General features: G+C 40.6%; 1 long non-coding RNA gene across 1 annotated transcript; it reads left to right on the forward strand.

Moving 5' to 3' along the window:
- The first annotated feature begins 17,433 nt into the window (after window positions 1-17,433).
- On the forward strand, window positions 17,434-21,319 carry LOC307022444. The gene is made up of 3 exons (XR_013803393.1): window positions 17,434-17,666; window positions 20,256-20,373; window positions 21,231-21,319. It is a non-coding gene; the product is annotated as an uncharacterized lncRNA (long non-coding RNA).
- The last annotated feature ends 14 nt before the right edge of the window (window positions 21,320-21,333 follow it).

Here is a 21,333-nt window from a genome sequence, read left to right on the forward strand (position 1 = left end):
ATGAGCATCGTTTTTTACAAAAGACACTGTAAATAGACAACTCTGCAAGAAGCTAAAAACACAACTGCAACATGGACACAGCTGGGACTGGAGCACTTGTTGAACTTCGGGAAAATACACACAGTTATTCACTTGTGTATAAATCTATATTAGCATGTGTGCAGACACAAACTCCTACAAAAAGCTGATTGATACTTCCTTTTCAGTAATTCCAAAGATGTCCAAAAGCTTTAATTAGTAATTATTTTGTTGATTTCTTGAAACTCCTAAACAGCCAATCAGAGGTAGGAGAAGTAATCAAATATTGTACTTGAGTAGAAGTAGAAGTACCAGAGTGCAGTAACTGTTACAAGTAAAACTCCTGCATTCAACATTTTACTCAAATAAAAGTACAGTGTTGGCATCAAAATATACTTAAAGTACCAACAGTCATTGTGCAGATTGATCCCTTTCAGAATAATATATATGATATGTTTTATAATGATTGATCATTAAAGTGTTCTCAAAGCTGGTAAAGGTGCAGCTAGTTGTAATGACTTTGTATACTGCAGGGTAGCTTTTTGAATTTACTCCAGGTGGAACTAAAGTCGGATTTAACCTGTTAGACCCCATGCCTATTTTTCAGGTTTCAGGCTCGAAAATGACATTCCCAGAACAAATGACCATATCTTCCCTTCTAAAAGGGTTAACTTAATAATCTTTTTTCTCAAAGTAATGATAAACCTGTGAACTGGATGTAGAAAAGTCAGAATCAATATAGATGTTTTTTATTTTAAAGAAAATTCAGATTGAACATGGTAAAAAACTGTAAATTATAGTGCGTCCGTCCAAAAAATATGTTGTACTTATAGTGAGAACTAAGCTTGAATGATAGATTAGTAGACTAAAAGATTTAGGAATCCAAAGTACAACAGATAATAAGTACCCTGTGTCAAGATTGATGCAAAACAAGTGATATTTGACCTTTTTAGACAGATTTAGCAAAAAAAAACTCTTCTGGGGCCATTTGGGTGGATTTTCCATATCTCTGGCCCAGTGGCGGCGCTAGGGGGTGGCTACTTGGGCTCAAGCCCCGGATGTTTTCTGAAAAGCCCCGGATGTTTCACTTTTTTTTTTAAACGTCTCGGGAGTAATGTGCAGTACCGGAGTCCACGAAAGAGGCAGCCGCTGCGGGACAGTAGCCTGCGTACTGCGTAGCCTTCCCTGCCCTGAAGAAGAAGTGATCCTTCCTAGTGCTCAGCGCCATATGGCTCTGCTAGTGCCTGACAAGTTTTAAGCTAATAGCCTATACAGTTATGGATATTAGAAAGTTATTTTCATTGAAGCAGGCGCCACAAGCTGCAGCATCAGCAGACAGCAGTATCAGCAGCTGACAACAATGTCATCACCAGCAGTGAAGAAATGGATGATGTTTCAGGTTTGTGAATCTAATGGTGATATCTGCAGTCTGGCTGACTGAGTAAGAAGTGAAAAAGAGTGATGTAATGTTAATGTTATAGCTAGTAAACATGGAGTAACCACACTAATTATACCCTTATATGTTAGTATGTATACAGAACATGACTAGAAATTATCCTAAGATGTAACGTTAACACTTCATACCTCAGTCTACCTTTAAGACACTAAAATAACGTATTCCAATTTTTATATTGTTTTCGCGCATGGAATTATACCGGCTCTCGTTTCAGTACACTTAACAATGGAACCATAGCAACGGAACTGACAGGCAACGGAACTGACAGGCAACCCTCTGTATCCGACTCCGATTGGCTGTGACTGCATCAACTCAGAGTGTCCGATTCAGAAACGTGACTCTTACACTCTTTACGTCACAAACAAAGATGGTGTATGAGAATAGATCTATAAAACGATAAGCAATGCGCCAGAATCAAGATGAGACTAGATAGATAGATAGATAGATAGACATACTTTATTGTCATTTCAACAAGACACAGAATTTACTATTAAAACAAAATTTTCTTTGTACTGGCTTACAGGAACAGGACAATATAAAAACTTGCTAAAATTGTACATATAAATAAATAATAGTGACGTGGTGCTGATAAAATTAAAGATAAAGTGTGCATTTAAAATATAAAGACTTACTATACATATAAATAAAATAGACCTACTATATAAAAAATATGTGCTCTTTACACATCGTAATGTAATCTTTATGTTACTGGTCTACTTGCTGTTCAGCAGTCTGACGGCATGGGGGAAAAAGCTATTGCAGAATCTGGCTGTTTTGCTCTCAATGCTACGGAACCTCTTGCCGGAGGGCAGCAGGGAGAACAGGGCATGGTGAGGATGAGTGGGGTCTTTAAAAATGTTCTGGGTTTTTGTCAGGGAGCGTTTCTGAGCGGTGTCTGTGATGGGAGGGAGAGCAACTCCGATGATCTTCTCTGCTGTCCTAACCAGTCTCTGCAGAGACTTCCAGTCTTTGGCGTTGCAGTCTCTCGACCAGATGGAGATGCCGCTGGTCAGCACGCTCTCTCTGGTTCCTCTGTAGAACGTGGTGAGGATGGGAGGGGGGAGCTGTAGGCTACTCTTCTCAACCTGCGCAGTAAGTGTAGGCGCTGCTGTGCCTTCTTAAATAGTGATGTCGTGTGAGTGGACCAGGTCAGACTGCTTATGATATGCAGCCCCAGGAACTTTGTGCTGTCTGTATCTGTACTATCCGCATCCTTTATAACTCTATGCACATTTGTTTCACCAAAATAAGTAAACGACTGTATTTGAGTGAGTTAAGGCATTAGTTTGCATCATTAAAGGATGTTAATGAATAAGTGTTCTCCAGTGCCTTTTGTCCGCTTTAAGCTATTATTAAAACTAGAACCGTCAGAGGTCGCTGTATACCTAAAACCGCCAACGGGTAAAATGTACCCGCTATTGATTTGCAAGGTACAATGTTCTTTTATTTATCATACAGAAGAGTGAGTTTTGATCGCACAGGGATGACATTTATACCAATATAATCTGTGGACTCTCTGCTTTTCATATGATATAGTTTGTGCAGATAGCATGAAGTATAAAATATCGCTACAAGTGCTGATTTAAACGCTTGGTGTTAGACTTGTGTTTTGTTTAGGTACAAATCTCTCAATCTCTCTCTCTCTATCTATAACTATCTATCGATCCATCTGTAATGTTCTGTTCTATGGACATATAATTATCTACATAAACAGACGACGTGGACTACTTCTCTCTTTCCGAGTGTCCATCTTTATTCAACTGGCACGTAATCTGCACACATGCATTACGTCCTCAACGTGAGCTCAGTCATCCAAGATCTTGCATTCTCGAGTCCCTCTCGGATGACCGAACTTCCCACCTTATCCCTAAGGGAGACACCAGCCACCCTGCGGAGAAAACCCATCTCGGCCGCTTGTATCCGCGATCTCGTTCTTTCGGTCATTACCCATCCTTCATGACCATAGGTGAGGGTAGGAACGAAAATGGCCCAGTAGACAGAGAGCTTTGCCTTCTGGCTCAGCTCCCTTTTCGTCACAACGGTGCGGTAAAGTGACTGCAGTACCGCTCCCGCTGCTCCGATTCTCCGACCCATCTCACGCTCCATTGTTCCCTCACTCGAGAACAAGACCCCGAGATACTTGAACTCCTTCACTTGGGGTAAGGACTCATTCCCTACTTGGAGTGGACAATCCATCGGTTTCCTGCTGAGAACCATGGCCTCAGATTTGGAGGTGCTGATCCTCATCCCAGCCGCTTCACACTCGGTTGCGAACCGATCCAGTGAGTGCTGAATGTTGCAGACCGATGAAGCCATCAGAACCACATCATCTGCAAAACGCAGTGGTGCAATCCTTAGTCCACCGAACTGCAGACCCCCTCCCCCACGACTACGCCTCGAAATCCGATCGATATTGTATATTACAAACAGGATTGGTGACAAAGCGCAGCCCTGGCGGAGGCCAACCCTCACCGGAAATGGGTCCGACTTACTGCCGAGGACCCGGACACAGCTCTCGCTTTGGGAGTACAGAGATTGGATGGCCCTGAGTAGAGACCCCCTCACCCTATACTCCCGCAGCACCTCCCACAGTAACTCCCTGGGAACCCGGTCATACGCCTTCTCCAAGTCTACAAAACACATGTAGACTGGATAAGCGTACTCCCAGGCCCCCTCCAGGATCCTTGCGAGAGTAAAAAGCTGATCCGTCGTTCCACGACCAGGACGGAATCCGCATTGTTCCTCCTCAATCTGAGGTTCGACAATCGGCCTGACCCTCCTTTCGAGTACCTTAGAGTTAACTTTCCCGGGGAGGCTGAGTAGTGTGATGCCTCTGTAATTGGCACACACCCTCTAATCCCCCTTTTTGAAAAGGGTAACCACCACCCCGGTCTGCCACTCCTTCGGTACTGTTTCCGACTTCCACGCAACGTTGATGAGACGTGTCAACCATGACAGTTCCTCAACACCCAGAGCCTTCAGCATTTCTGGGCGGATCTCATCCACCCCCGGGGCTTTGCCACTGTGAAGTTGTTTGACGACCTCAGTGACCTCCCCCCGGGAGATTGGTGTCGATCCCCCGTCATACTCCAGCTCTGCCTCTAACATAGAGGGCGGAGTTGTCGGGTTCAGGAGTTCCTCAAAGTGTTCATTCCAACGCCCTAACACTCCATCAGTTGAGGTCAACAACATCCCATCCTTACTGTACACAGCTTGGATGGTTCCCTGCTTCCCCCTCCTGAGGTGTCGGACAGTTTTTCAGAACAACTTTGGTGCCACCCGAAAGTCCTTTTCCATGTCTTCTCCGAACTTCTCCCACACCTGCTGCTTTGCCTCGGCCACGGCTGAGGCTGCTGCCCTTCGGGCCTGTCGGTACCTTGCAACTGCCTCGGGAGTCCCCCGGGATAACAAATCCCTGAAGGCCTCCTTCTTCAGTCGGACGGCTTCCCTGACCACCGGTGTATGAGGAACCGCAGTAGACAAAAAGCGTTGCTATAGCAACACGTCATGTTTACGCTGCATTTTCTATGAGGTAAATATTACCCGCTGGCGGATATGGGTATAAATGGCAATTTGGCGATTTTTTTTCAATCTGACTTCCTATTGACAATTGTTAACAACAGAGGGTGCTATATAAAACACTTTCAGGAAAAGTCACGGAATGGGAGACTTTAATATGTTATGGAAAAAAAGTTACATACAATAAAAAAACAGCTGCAGGTAAAATTGATCCGTTGGCGGTTCTAGTGTTAAGGTACGGTTAATGTTGCTCTCAAAGTGCACCAGATTGATGCTTTTAACTTCTATACTTAAAAAATAAATATTTTTCCGTTATATGGATATAAAACATTCATAGTTTATTAAATATGAAGGTTCCTTAGACGTTGTTTCCTGCAAATTACGCGATTTCGGGCCCGGATACGGGTCCTTGGGGCTTAAGAGGGGTTGATTATATTTCACATCATTAATCCAAATCTGTCAAGTAATTTACCATTCACCTCTGAATTGTAGTAGAGTAGAAGTATAAAGTAGCAGCAAATTTAAATACTCAAGTAAAGTACAAGTATCTCAAACGTGTACTTGTATCTGTAGCCAATAGAGTGGCGAAGTCACGCCCATCTGCTTCCGGTCCATGGGACCTTATTTCGGAAAAATTATGCATTGAAGTCAATGAAGAGAGAAAACGTATCTTTCCATCCCGTTTGAATTGTGCCATGAATTACACATATGATGTTTGTCAATCTTAAAAAATAATTTCCATGTCAAAAAAGTCACAGTTTGTCGTAAAACTGTTGAAATATAAGACTATGAAAAATATGCAACTAGAAAGACTACAAATCCTAGAGTCGCGTAAGTGATGTCATAACTGTTTTCCTCCACTAAGAGATAGCTAAGATCAGCTGGCTAAGATAAGATAACTTTAACGAAATGCCTGTGTGCTTAGTACCAGGTTGTTATCATACCAGCAATGGGTCTTGCTCGTTCTTTCGCTTCCCGTCTGATGAAAGGATCAGGAGTGGCTGGATCAAGTTAGCTACCTAGCTAGTAGCTAGCACGTTAGTTAGCATTACAGCCTTGTCATTTTTATTAGCCTTAACATGAAGTAAAATTAAGTAACCCAACATGTTAAACAGTAAGAGTAGTAGTCATATTTCGTGAACCCTTTGAAGAGTACTGTCACACTGGGGGGATCATTCTATAATACACAATTTAAGCCTGGGGGAGAAATGCTAACGCTACATTAGCATCTGCGATCTTTTCTACTTCACGCTATCTGCACAAATGGTTGACATTAAACATTAAAAAGACCAGGCAGTTCAGAGAGAATCAAAGGAAGGCAGGCGGGCAGGCAGCTTTGCATGACATTCTTCTGGACGTGTTTCATTGTGTTGATAGTGAGGGTAGTCAATCCTTTTGTTGACAAGACAGTAGTGACGGCCATCTTGGTGACGTGTGTTGTTCTGCTGGAGCGGAGATGTAGTTCATTGGGCGTTTCAAACAAAGAAATGTGTTACTTCACAGTTTTACGACACATTTTTTTTTTTTTGACTTGCAAAATTATCTTTTAAATTGACAAACTGTGTAATTCGTGGCACAATTCAAAAGGGATCGAAAGATAATCTTTCTCTCTCCATTGACTTCAATACATAATTTTTGCGAAAGAAGGTCCCATGGAGCTCCCCCCGGAAGGGGAGGGACTTCGCCACTATATATTTAAAAGAAAACACATTTGAAGATTATGCAATGAATACTAATGAGTATGATTGTGAAGTGGGACTTAATTCGATAAATGAATAAAATAACTCATCTTCATGAAACATGATTTGAGGGTGTGTAAAGTCTCCTCTAATGTTTCCTTTTTGTGATTGTTGTTGTTGTTGTTGTTGCCCAGCAGCAGGTGGCAGTCAAACTGTTAAATAAATGGGAGCCTGCAGGTCACATTTAAAGACAGCACAATGGAAGATAAGGAAACAATTACATTCTTCATGATAAATGAGTTAGATGTTTTTCAGCCAATTGAATATTTAAATGAGAACGTTTTTGTGCTTGAATAGAACAAAATAGATGTATTTGCAGATCACACAGACATATACAGGGTCAACAGGCTTTCAGCTATTATTGTTGTGTTTTGGAAACCAAATCAGGCTACTGCATTTGAAAGTCCTTCTTGTAAGAATTAAGGAAATAAAAGGAAATTCATCTATTCATTTGATGTTTGGATTAACTCTAATACGGCTAATGTACAAGAAGAAAATGATTGTACATACAAATATAGAAGGGATTTTTTCTTTGAGCAAAATGTATGCCAAAACTTTGACCTGTTCTACCTTGGAAAGCTAGTCCCCCTGAGGTTATTAGATTGTTCTTCTTAAACCTTTTTTAGGAAGAACAATTGCAACTTTATTATTTTAAAGGTATACAGAAAAAGAAAAAAACCGTCCACACATACCCAACATCAGTGGCGTCAATTCAGCCAAAGCTAAGGTATGGCAAGGTTACTAGTCACATGACTTAACTACAGTATCAATCAATATACATGCCCAGCAAATAATCATAACAAAAGTGACAAGTCTGCTATGTAGCTTTTCTGTGTGGTTAGGAAAATTTGAACTTTTTCAAATGCCGCCTCACTCACATCCCGCTAGCGCAAGTAACTATGGACACAAACACTTAACTACGCACGTCAATCAATCAATTCAGTACATTACCACATTACGCACATTACGCACATTACCCCGCATAACACTTGCACCATCGTAGCATTGTGCAACACACAGCTGAATATCTAAACTCGATAATTCCTTTATTATTTTCTGGGCCAGGGATTCAGCTGTCAGGTCCTTCATGTGATAGGTTCCAATGGCTCTTTCCTTTATAATCCCGTCATGTACATAACGGATCAAAATGGCCAGCTGCTCCTTCTTAGACAGGTCTTTCGTTTCATCCACTAACACTGAAAAGTACCGTGCTTCTCCTACTTCATTTATGATTATACTTCTGATATTTTCCCCAATAACTCTCACCATATCATTCTGGGCTTCTGGGGAAGAATAGTGCGCATACCTGCGTTCCTGTTTGCTTTTCACGTTCCTGTCATCTGTTGCAATAACGTCCAAAAGTTCAAGGAAATTTCCTTTATTTTCATCCTCATCTCTCTCGTTGTGGCCACGGAGAGGGAGGGCCTGTCTTCCCAGAAATGACGTGATTTTGAACAAGGATTTGACGTGAGCCCGGTTCTCCTGCACCTCATCTGTCCTGTTTGCGTCAATCCGACTTGCGATGGATTCCTTATGTCCGCTGATCACAGCCTTAAAGTTAGACCACGCTAATGCAGCACAATTGTGTCTACTGCTCCCTTGATGATCCAGGAGATTTTTTTTCATGTTCTTCCAACATGTGTATCCAGTGTCTATGAACACACGCAGTCCATGCCTGTCACCTGTTAAAGTTGAGGCTCCTCCAAAATGACGGCATGCAAAGCAATAAACTGCATCTTCTTGCGCAGAATATTCAACCCAGTCATATTCCTGATACACACTGACATTAAAGCGTCTTCCATTTCTAGTTGGGAAGTGGGTCAAACGAGGACGCCTGAGTCCGTCTGTTTTACATCCACTAATATCCTTCTTCTCTGCTCCAGTTGACCCAGAGGCTGCTACTGCTGCTGCACCCGGGCCTTGACCTTCCTTATCGCTGTCCACGTCTGATCCAGCTCTTTCAATCTGAGAAATTGGTGGGGACTCAGACTCGGATTCAATTCGAGAAGTCGGTGTGGACGAGTTCTCAGCCTCCATGCATGTAGTCTCCGTCTCCCTGTTAGCATCTGCATCCCCGGCGCAGGTGCTGGAGTGGCTAACAGCCTCGTTAACAGCTTGAATCCCACCTTCACTACCTGGTCCTTCTCCCTCTGCTGCTGGGGCAACATTGGAGCCATCACCTTCACCTGCCTTTTTTTTGATAAAAAAAGATTCTAAAGTTCTTTGCTTTCTTTTCATTTTAGTTAATTAGCTTAGCCGAAAAATAAAAAAAAACGCGATAACATGACCCGCTCTGACCTCCGGCGGCTTCTCGTCAGGAGATACCACATTTCAAGATAGGGAGGGGGGATACGTTACGATAAGTATTGGGAAAGATAATATCTAGACTAGAGAAATCGATTGTGTTGTTCTGATTTTCATTTGTATTTAATTTATATGTATTAAATAATAGAATAATCAATACAAATTGACACAGAGTAATTCCATAAATTTATTTTTTTAAAACGAACATTTACATTTTCCCCTGGAGCCAAGGTGTGGCAGCTGCCATACCTTGCCATACCCAATTGACGCCTCTGCCCAACATATTGTGTATTTGGGGATGTTTAGCTTTTCTATGTGGTATTATTTCTCAAATATGTATTTGGTGTGTTTCTCTTTTGTAAATTAGAACACCTTTATAATGTTTTTTATGTCAATGCACTTTGTTAAAACAAGTCTCAAAAAAGGGATGCAGTGATGACTTGTTTTTGCAGGCCAAACCCAGAGGTTAGAATCGTCATGGTTCCCGCGACAAAAAGCAATCTTATTGGATTCCGTATTTGGAAGAAAATAAGCTTGGGCCAACGCACGTTTATGTTAACATGTTTTCTACAGCAGGATAATCGACCTGGAAAGGGTTATTAACGCCTTTGTTACCTCGAGGTTGGACTACAGCAACGCTCTGTACGTGGGTATGGACCAGGCGTCAATTAAACGCCTGCAGCTAGTGCAGAACGCTGCTGCACGTCTACTCACTGGCCACAAAAAGCGTGACCACATCACCTCAATTCTGGCCTCGCTGCACTGGCTTCCAATTCGGTTCGGAATTGATTTTAAACTCCTTTTATTTGTTTTTAAAGCACTAAATGGGCTGGCTCCTGTCTATATAGCTGAACTCCTCCAGCGCTACACCCCAGCCAGAGCTTTAAGGTCTGCTGACCAGCTGCTGCTGATAGTGCCCAAGACCAGGCTCAAAACCCGAGGGCACCGAGCCTTCGCAGCAGCTGGCCCTAGGCTCTGGAACACTCTGCCCCTCTATGTCAGGTCGGCCCAGACCCTAGGGGTTTTTTAATCTGCTCTTAAAACACAATTCTTCTCCCTGGCCTTTTAGTCAGAGCGGAGCACGACTCCTGACTTTTCCCTGTGTTTTTTATATATCTGTTGTAATTTATTGTCTTTAATCGTGATTGTAGTAATGTGTTTTTATGTGATTGTAGTATTTATTACATGTACAGCACTCTGGCCTGACCAAAAATCGCTTTTAAATGTGCTTTATAAATAAACTTTGATTTTATTAACACACATCTTAGATTTTTTAACCATAAGTGCAACTGGCAGCAATAAGAAGCTAACGTATTGCTATAAACGAACTATATCACAGTCACATGGCAGCGCTTCAGGGATTCATAAGTGGAGTTTTTACTTTTATTTTGTGATGGAGAACAAAACGTGCAAATCTCTTCAGCTTGTGTTAACCACAGACCTTATTTCAGGCCTGTATAGCGCATTTTGAGGGAGGCAGAAAGTTTGATATAGTGTATTTCTGGTATATTCATTTTAATGTCACCTTATATAGAATGTGTGTTAAACTTGTGATTTCTGCATGGAGTGACTTCTGCCTAGCAGATACCAAGAGGAGGCCCCTGGGGTCTCTCTGTTAATTATCAATAGTCCTTGCAATTAACAGGGGAATTCCCAAAGACATTTTCCTTAGATATAATGCAGTTAAATTCTTGTTAGTTAATGATGCACATCCTGCAGGCCTTGAGAATTGAGTCACACAGTTAAACGAGACCATAGTCCTTTGTTCTCATTTTTAAATGTATTCATTCCAGATAGCTGACTTTTAGGTGAGAAGAAGGTCAGGGAAAACCTTAGGGCATGGGAACAGTTAACTTCTGTTGGTTGACTGATTCTGTGGCCGTCATGGGACGATGGCGTTTGGATATTTACAAGTATGGCTTTCATAAAGAAAAACAGGTGACACTTGTATGATGGGCTGCATAGGGATAATGTGTGTGCGTTCTGTCAAAGAGTCCTCTGTCATGACTCCAAATCATTGATTGGGGGATCTGCCTAAGGGCAGAGGGACAAACACACACACACACACACGCACAGAAGCAACACATGGAATCAACAAACTACTGACTCACTGCCTGGGGTCCCGCCCAGAAGTGAAACCGACCAATGGAACACTGCCAACTCACTGACTAGCTCGCTCAGAAGTGAACTCGACAATAAACAAATAGCTAGGGAAGAGCAAGTGACAAAACTCCTCCCCACTTGTGTATAAATGTTGTGATCATTTTGTTGCTCGGCGCTCTTGTTTTTAACTTGCCGTTCCTGAGACGTGTCTCACGTGGTGGTAGAACTTGGGCCCGGAGCATTCTGCATTTTGAAGCTGCTGTTGCAGAGTGCTTCGTGATTAGGTGATTGGGTGATGTATTGTATGTTTTACCATTAAAACTGATTATTGTTTAACCCTTATCCTGGCTGCTTTGAATTTTTCCTTCTTTTGAGAACCCGCTCATATAGGAACGGCTCTCTAGTTTCTCAGCCCGACTCAGCCTGGTTGTTGGCCCGAAAAGAACCTCGATTTTATGGGGCCAGAAAAACTGTGAAATAGTACCCACTAGCCGGAACTACGCCAAGTGGAAAAGCAACCAAAAACTGGCTTAAAGCAAGCTCCGCGCTGTAGTGGAGATGCGCCATTAGTCACAAACAAATTTAAAAAAAACTTTGACTTTGAGACAAGGGAATCAGAAGTGATGAAATGCTGAGGCTCTTTCGGGTTTTAGGACTCATTATCACCCTTTTCCCCCCCTAAAGTTCTTTCTCTTCTTGGCTGGAAGACCTACATTCGGATTTCCATGTCTTCTCGTCCACTTCTTCTCCTATGAAAGTGGGCCGAGAAGTTGAGTGGATGTGTAGAGGGGTTTGTTTTGTGTGCGGTTTGTACCCCTTCCCCCTGAGCTCATTACCACAGGGAGTAATCGGGAAGTCAGCAAGCCCTCTTCTGTCACACTTCATTAGCCCGGATTACAGGCCGGCACTTAGTGCGAGCGCGAGGGGAGGGAGGAGACCTCAGGCCCCCCTCTCACTCTGTGTAATATGTCCAATCAGCAAATCAAACAGTGGAACCATTTTTTGTTTTAGGAATCCTTAAACAAGACATCTCCATCAGAAGTATAATCAACAGAGAAGGCGACAACAATTGACAAAATCCCCAAGTGGTCACGACTTGTAAAATCAGCTGCACTGTCTCCAGTAAATATCCCTTGTCTGAAATTAAACAAACAAATGTTTTTAATCATGATGTAGAAATAATTGTGCACTCTTTATTTCAAGATTCAAGTAAGAAAGAAAGTTTGTTGTTGTAATTCAAATTCTCAACTATGCAAACTCATAACAACGACTAAAAGATGTGACTCACCGATATTTTACTTCCATCATTCCTCCTGTTCGCCGACCTTTATAGGATATTCTCCTTAAAGAAATAGATGGGGACAAAATTATTTTTAATTTAATGACACAAAAAGGATTGAAGAAAGGCTTGTTCGAAAGCAATGGTGTAAAGTAACTAAGTGCATTTACTCAAGTACAGCAGTTAAGTACAATGTTGTACTTAACTTAAAGTGGACCTATCATGCTATATTTCAATACTATAGTGTAGGACCATAAGGCATATTTATACTTTTTATTTTTCAAAATACCAAACAGATCATGCATTTTAGCCATTCCTCATTTCGCTCAATTTAACAATGTCTTTGCATGGGCTGATTCTGTGCGAACAGCACCATCTACAGGCCTGGCATGTGTACTACAGCGTCTCCAGCGCTTTCGAACGGCAATGTCCGTGGCTGTCTCCTCCTGATTGGTGGAGTTGGCCCAATAGCCGTAGCGCCACTTCTGTGACATCATAGAAGTGTTCAAATCTGGATCAGTCTGTATCAGATCCGTTGCAGCCCCTTTTTAAGAGATTTGGGTATGGAGGAAAATAGAGAGGGTTGTGTTTTCTGACACTTGGTTTGTTCCCTGGAACACCGGGGACACATATTCATGTATAAAAAACGTACAAAAGTGCATTTTGCATGATAGGTCACCTTTCAGTATTTCAGCCTAATGCTTCTTTGTACTTCCAACCCACTACAATTAAGAGGTAAAGTGTGCACTTTTACTCCACAAAATGTATTTTGTACCTTTAGTTACTTTACAGATTTGGATTAATGATGTGAAATAGAATCAAGTGTTAAATCAGACTTTAGTTCCACCTGGAGTAAATTCACAAACTATACAAGTAGTATACAAAGTCATTAAAACTAGCTGCACCTTTACCAGCTTTGATAAAACTTTAATGATCAATCATTATAAAACATATCATATATATTATTCTGAAATGAAGCAAACTGCAGAATGAGTACTTTTAGTACTTTAAGTGTATTTTGATGCTAATTATTTTTCACTTTAACTTGAGTAACATTTTGATTTCACGACTTTTACTTATAACAGAGTATTCCTATGGTACTTCTACTTTTACAAGACTACATAGATCTATGTAGATCTGTGTTTAAAGGAAAATCTAAAAAGTTGAAACTGAGTTTGATAAATAAAAAGATTAAATAAAGCTAAAACGATAACAATAATAATAATAATAATAACAATAAAATCCCATATTGCATGTCAGTAAATAGGCTACATAAGACAAACCATTGTGCATGTGTAAAATATTATAATCAATAATACTAACACTTTGTTATATGTATGTAATGTATAGCGCAAAGTTATAGTATCTGTGCATGACATTTCATAGAAGAAGTGTGGAATGTGTCTCTTTACAATCAAAGACATAAATGTCCTCACAGTAAGGAAGCACAAATATGGCATGTGTGCACCATATTTATGGGAATTGCGTAACATGACTTGAATATACTATATACTAAAATGACAGAACACATGGTCCTTAAAGGACCTTGCAGCCTTTTGGTTTATGGAAATAAGCACAGAGCCAAGCAGGGCGACTAACAGGGATATCGCAATATGGCGTCTCCAGGCCTGAGCTAACAGCCTGCATCAATTACTAAAAAAAGAAATGGTGCAAGGTGAGGCTTATTCTAAAAGTCCCCATTAGAGGAGCCCATCAAACTTCACTGATGATCTCAGCGTGATGCATGAGGGTAAACGCAGGATTATCAGGATATTCAGCCAATGAGGAGAAGACCTGTGGAGCTGCAGTGTAGTAAGTAGGCTAAACTACCTGAGGCTGAGCAGAGGGGATAACATTTCCCAAGTGTTCGCACGTCTTAAGAGGAAAAACAGCCAATCGGCACATTGTCAGATATCTCTTTGAAAGGTCAAATAGTGTCTGAATATCACTTTGGAGGTTTTAGTATCCCGAGCTGTGATGTAGGCCGTTTTTTGTTCTTAAGGCATTTTCAAGTATCAAGCATAATTGACCTACTGTACATTTGATTATTTTTTCTAACCTATAACTTAACTTATGAGACAATAAACCTCACCTCTAGTGAGTGGTCCAGCCCTTGGTATGTTTTTCAGTATGTGGCCCTCTGTGAAAAAAGTTTGGACACCACTGCTCTAGATGAAATGCTTACTGAGCATCTTCCCTAATCCTCTGCCAAACCAATGAAGTAGGGAATGTCATGTGAGCTGTGACACAACACTCTTTGACTGAGGCAGGAAATAAAACCTCTCCTCCTCGAATTTAGTGCCGTATTTGTGCTATTGTGAGAGCTGAAGACCACGGGAAATCATCACCTGACGACAATCTTTCCTAACTCCAATGAGCATTGTCGTGTCTTTCAGATATTTGTTCTGGTTGTCAGACCATTTGCAGAAGCATTGAGCAGGAAAAAAAAATCCCTGATAAACACTGAACAATACCTCCTTGGATGGACACATTTCTAGAACAGTTGGTGAACAAAGTCAAGCATTTAGCAGCTAGAGAGACAGAGGTGGTGGAGACCAAAACAGAGCTAAATGCAAGAGAACAATTGACTTCCACTCATCATGTGGACACACATGTGACTTATATCTAGAGTTCAATAATCTGTTCAATATTTAATATATAATATTAATATTCCTTTTGTCATATATTTATGTATATATATATATTTGTATATATAATACCTTATTAAATTCAACATGTATATTTTGTACTTTTTGGGTTATTTCTAGTCTTTTAATTTGTATTGTATTGTACATTGCCTTGTCTTCTTATGATGCTGTAGCAAAACATTTCCCAAATTGGGATCAATAAAGTTCCATCTTACCTTATCTTGCAAAATGATCACACCCCTTCCTAAATTCCAACCCCTACTTTAAGCAAAATCACTTAAGAATGTAGTACACCCATTCCCATTTTTCCCCTCCATTTTGATCACAAACACAAGTCCATGACTCTTCCTGGAGACACTCCTATAGAGTCGCAACTTGGATTGACAAAGTATCAAAACTGTACTGATGTGCTGTGTATTAAAGGTTAAAGCTGACGTTTGAAGCTCACCGTGTTCAGAACAAGAGGGGGCAATTGGCCATGGCTATTCTACTTTACTCCCCTTGGACAAATTGCCTGACTTAAAGGTTGGGTCTGGTCCTACCAAGTTTGTCAGAAGTAGGGGTGTAGGAAGGGGGGAAGGAGCCATTTGCCCCACACACCTTACGTCACTGATTTGGTATCTTCTCATCGTAAAATGGTCTCCACTGGTTTGTTTTATTTCAGTTTGAGTCAAATGTAAGTATTACCACATATTTTATGCGTTTAGCGTGAAGAGGCAACAACTTTGTGAATCACATTGTGCAACCCTGTCTCTGTAAAATGAATAATGAGAAGAATCTCTGGAAGATACGCTGGGAAGCCTGATTTGTGTCCATTTTTATTAAAATCAATCAAACAAATTGAGTTACCTGTATGCAACTCATCATTTTCAATTCAAAAGACAAAAATTAAGATGTTTATTTGCTAGGTTAGGGTTAGAGTTAGGGCTAAACTTCTAAATGTTTTTTGAATACAACACCAATATGTTCTAAATATATTAACTAAAGCTGTTGATTCCACAAAATTCCTGTATGATGCTTTTATTGAAAATATGTACGGTATGGTGAAATAGTTGCAAAGAAAGCAGGTTGCATCAGTAGGAGAACTTCCCCCAAACATTTAACTTTTATCCTGCTGCGGTGTCCTTGAGGAAGATCTTTACCTGCTTCAGGATGCCGCTGAATAGCTAATCCTGACCTCTGACTTCCTCAATGGATGAGTAAGGATGAGGGCAAATAACACTTTCTGTTGACATGTAATTAATATCACACAGAATATATCCCACTTTTCCAAGAAGAGGAAAAAAAGGGAGAAATCTCACCTTAAGACACAAGTCTGAATAAAGGACGTCAGAAAGGGGCGGACCAAATTAGATCATCTCCCATTGTAGACCAATAACTGCTTTGCTTCCTGTCATGGCTTGATCCCCAGCCTCCCTCCTGTCCACCCTGTCTGTATGCTGTAAATACATTTTCTTGGAAAAAAAACAGTCCCAACATTTTGAAGAATAGTTAAAATAGCAGCAACCACATTTTGTCAAACAATTCTTGTCTTATTTTGAAGGCGAAACGTCTGACTCTTGATCCACTTGTCTTCGCTGTGTGTCAGGTGTGACGCACGTTTAGCCTGACCTGTTCTAATTCCCTAACGAGATTGCCCGTCCCCGGATATCCCATTAGACCCTGATTAACCAGGTTTAGCTCATTAGCTCTGACAAACCAATTCACCCATGTCCACCTCCGCCCCATGCATCCATCCCCGCTCCTGCATGACGGTAAACATGCACTGCAATGCCAGAAATCAGAGTGCAATATCACCTCTGTTATCCCAGGACACTGGAGACATGTCCTGAAATGAAATGAACCAAAGAAGTGACAATCATTTTTCACATTAATGAATGAAAGGTTGCAAACGTTTAAACGTGCATCCTTAGTTTGATTAAAAAGTTAGATGTTTTACTTGGTTCTGGCTTCTATTTTGCTGTCATTGCACCTAACACATGTAGTGTTAGCTAAAAACAACAGCACATTTTTTTTAAATGTATGTTAAAGTGCGCAGCTGATTTGTCATTTTTCTCCCTTATGGGTCAGATTTTTCGGTGTAACAGATTTGTGCAAACCTCCACAATCTTTTTTTCTCTTCTCTCATATTCTCACATTTCATCACCACCTGTTGCGTTTCTCTGACACCTTCGTCTTTAATTTATTCACCTGCTCTTGTCTTTTGACCTCATAACCTGATTTTCCTCCTTCCAATCGGTTTACCTAGCTCCTCTCGCCACTCTCCCTCTCCTTACCTCCCTCTCTCTCTCTCTCCCTCTCCTTCCCTCTCTATTTCCATCTTTGAGCTTTATCCCTTCATCCCTTATCTCCTTCATCCCCTACAATCCTCATCTGTTCTTCACTGTGGAGGAAGGGACACAGAAAGAGAGAGTTTCTCACAAGTAAGCTGCTATCAGTCTACCGGGGGAGAGCGTCAGAGGAGCCAGCGAGCAGGTTGTGCACCCTGGGATTGTGGAATCTAAAAGAGCTCAAAGGGGAAGGTAGAGCCGGAGGTATCTGGGACCAGGAGCTGCACAGGTGCACAAGAAGAGAAGGGAACCACATTGTGTGTACGAAAGGTGAGTTTTCTTCTTCTCTGCTTCTGTAAATGCACTCTCTTCAGGTGCTACCTGGACCATGTTTGGAGCTGCATCATCTTACTCTGTGATATTTTATAAAAAGTTCAACAAACAGGAAGGGAACTTAAGCATCGGTGTGCAACACAGGAAAAAAATGGGAAACTGGTATATTATGGGGATTCTCTATCTGCACATGGCAAACAATGTAATGTAGCTGCAGCGCTTTTTGTGCATATGTGATTTTAAAGAAGCATTCGCTTTCCTACAATGTTGAATTATGGAATGTTTAAATTCAGTAGCCATTTCCTAATGCATGAAGTCTACTCCATTCTTATATTTGTAAGCCTATGTTAAAGCTTTTTGAAAGTCATATACTTAGTCCTTGGGTACAATTGCATCCAAAGTAATGGTTCCTTAAACCCTTTGAAGGTGATCTTTGGATTGTAGGGACGCTAGCAAAGAGGATTGGTGCCTCAGGTGTGGCAGCAGTAAGCTGCTTCCTGATCTTTTGCACGAGGCCAAACCTCATCCAGCTCACTTAGTCGGCAGATTTCGATGCTGCAGGTGATATTGCTTGGGTTGCTAGTGCAAACAGGGCTTTTCTGTTTTACTGGTGCACTTTTTCCATTTGCTGTTAGCTTTCGAAAATGGTTTTCCTTCAGAGTGTGAGAACACAAATGCACCATCATGTGTGTTAAGTGAGAGAAAGGGACAGTAGTGGAGGAGCCGTTGATGTTTGACTACAACAGACCCTCCACATCACCCACCGTCCACAGCACCCTCCCTCCTTCTCTCTCTGATCCCGAGGTAAAGAGCAGTCAGTAATCGGATGACAGGAGATTTCAGCAGTAAAGCTTCCCTTAAGATCTCCTGCTGGGATTTAAAGCCCTGTAGCCTCCCAGCCCCACTCCGCCCAGCAGCAGAACCACTGACCCTCCCAAGTCCTCCACCACACCGCTGTCCGTAGGCCTCACCCTGAACCTTTAACTTTACCGTTAAACTGATTTGATTTTTATTTATTTATTTGTGCAAGACACAATTTCATTGGACTGCAACTTCCCATGCTCCAATATTCTTAGGATTCAACTTTTGCTGTCACTTTGACAAGATGACATCTCAAATATTATTGGGGTGTCAATTAAATATTTGAAAGCATAGAGATATCAAATGACAGTAATGACATACATTTGCAAACTACACCTCATATTTGAGAAGCTGGAATTTGGCAATATTTTGTAATCCTCCATGATCTATTTATATAAACTTCATATTTTGTTAATTTTTTATTTTTTCTATAACTTTCTTTTCGTATTGGCTTGTGTCCCCACATACTTAAGTGTTGAATCACATTTTTAACAAAGTAATACAATGCATAAAAATAACAAGAAAAGGGTTGAAACCAAAATAGAGCATTTAGATAACAAGTAGTTTTATTCAATTAATATGTTTTGTAACATGTCATGTATACATGGCCTACTTGAGATTTTCCCTATTAAACAGTAAATAAAGTATAATAAGTTTAAAGTTTTGAGAGAGTTTCCTTGCCAATATGCAGTTAATTGGGGTTAAATAAGTCATGCGTCAGTATCTTATTACAGAGCAATAGGCACATCCATCCAACTTCTACACGAAGGGCTGGAGATGAAAATGATGTTGTCGTAAAGGAACCAGCCAGTTAGAAAACACACGATAAAAAGCAGGAGTGACCTTCAATATATTAATCTTGAGGTCCATGTACATGGCTTAGAGCTTGAGCTAACAAGCCCCTCAAAGAGATGACCTTACAAATATGCAAAACAAGAAAGCTGATTACAAAAGTGTTATTGTTTCTGTAGAATTATAGACAACGTTCTTTTTAGATACCTCAAAATAAATCCTACAGTAAAGCACCGCCTTAATATGAGTGGGTCATAAATTCCATGAGTCAAAATGCTCAAAGTAATGTCTACAATTTAAGGGGGGTTTTGGGGAAATTCTAGAGATTTTTGCATGAACATTTTCACTGTATAACTCAGAAATAGACTGATACAGTTCAGAGAATACTTTTACATCACTGTTTTCACATCACTGCATTTATTGTAAAAAATGATTAGGTTTTAGCTCTTAAATTCCCTCCTTTACTTCCTTAATTTCCTTCTTTGTGCTTTTTTTCCTCCCTTGAAGCTATCGTTCTGTTTTAGGCCTTCTCTTTCCTTCTCTTTCCTTCCTTTCTTCCCTATTGAACATCATATCTGTCCTTCAATCTTCCTCATCTTCTTTTTCCTCATCTTTCCCTCCCTTCACACTCAAAACACCATAGCTGGACAAGAACAGGAGCTAACAGTATTACAACTTTGGTTTAGATAGGGATTAAACCAGTCAGGTATGTGTCTAATCCTTGTTGAGACTTGGTGGTGTAACAGTGACCTAAGTGATCCAGATCAAAGAATCAGGATCACAGAGAGATGCACTGCCTGCTCACTGCATCTCTGAAATGTGATGTGCTGTAGGAGTTTGAAAATAGTTTTTGTTGGTTGATTCTTTATTAACTTGATTTGTTTTCCGTTCTTCATTCCCATTCTCTTCTTCTGTCCCTCTTTCCTGTTTCAGAGTGACAGTTTCATTTCTCCGTCAGTAATATCCCCAAGCAACCGTCGCCATGGCTGCAGAGAAAGCTGAAATGGATGCACTGAAAAAGGAGTGTGATGGCCTCCGTACACAGATTGAGGTGAGCAGCTTCCATACTTCCTGTCGAAGTTTATTCCGATATGTCCTGTGAAAACAACGTATCTCCTTACAAAATCCTTATTTTTTGTCATTTGTTACAATGTATTTTTACAATATCCAGGTTTTAAAAGGTTGATCTAGTTTAAACCAACATTTCAACCGATAAAGACACAGTTGATCTCTGGGTTTACATGAAAAGTTCAAAATCATCCACATTTCAGACACAGGGTTTCCATTGGACAGACGAAAATAGGCAAAGAAAAGTAAATCTTGTTAGCTAATACCCTTACTCGCCATAACTATTATTAATACATGTTTCATTGGTAGTAATGCTATGTATGTATGTCATTTTAACACCAACTGTTTTAAAAATTGTCCATATTATTTGAAGTAGTTGTTGATGAATACTAAATGAGTTGTAAACTTTTAAGAAATTGTGGCTTATAAACCTGTTAAATTGAACTTTTGTTCGCATCTTTAAACTTTATTTAGATGGTTAAAACTTTGTCTCTTTGAAAAAAGATTAGAGTAAAGGTTATCTGTCTATGTAATGTTAGAAGATGGGATTTGGTTGCCATAAAGAAATCCTTAATAAAGTACGCCTATATAAAATGTTTTAATGTTTGCTAACCCTAACCCTAACTCTGAATGAATGGTTTACTAATGTTATCAGGATGTAGTTGCTCTACCATTTAGCTTTCGTTCCTCAGCTATAGCACAATAAAGTTAGTTAATATTACACAAACTAATGCTACAATGGCATTTTTTATAATATGAATCTTTGCTAATTATCATTTAGTTGTTTGATACTGTGTCTGACGATTCACCCTAACATGTAATTCCCTGTTTGACCACCAGGCGGCCCGTAAGGGTGTGAATGACGGCAGCATGTCATCAGCAGCAGGATCAGCAACCGACGTAGGCCGTGTGCAGCTGAAGCTCAGGAAATCCCTCAAAGGTC

Source organism: Notothenia rossii, assembly GCF_949606895.1.
Source record: "Notothenia rossii genome assembly, chromosome: 10".
Taxonomy (NCBI): Eukaryota; Metazoa; Chordata; class Actinopteri; order Perciformes; family Nototheniidae; genus Notothenia; species Notothenia rossii.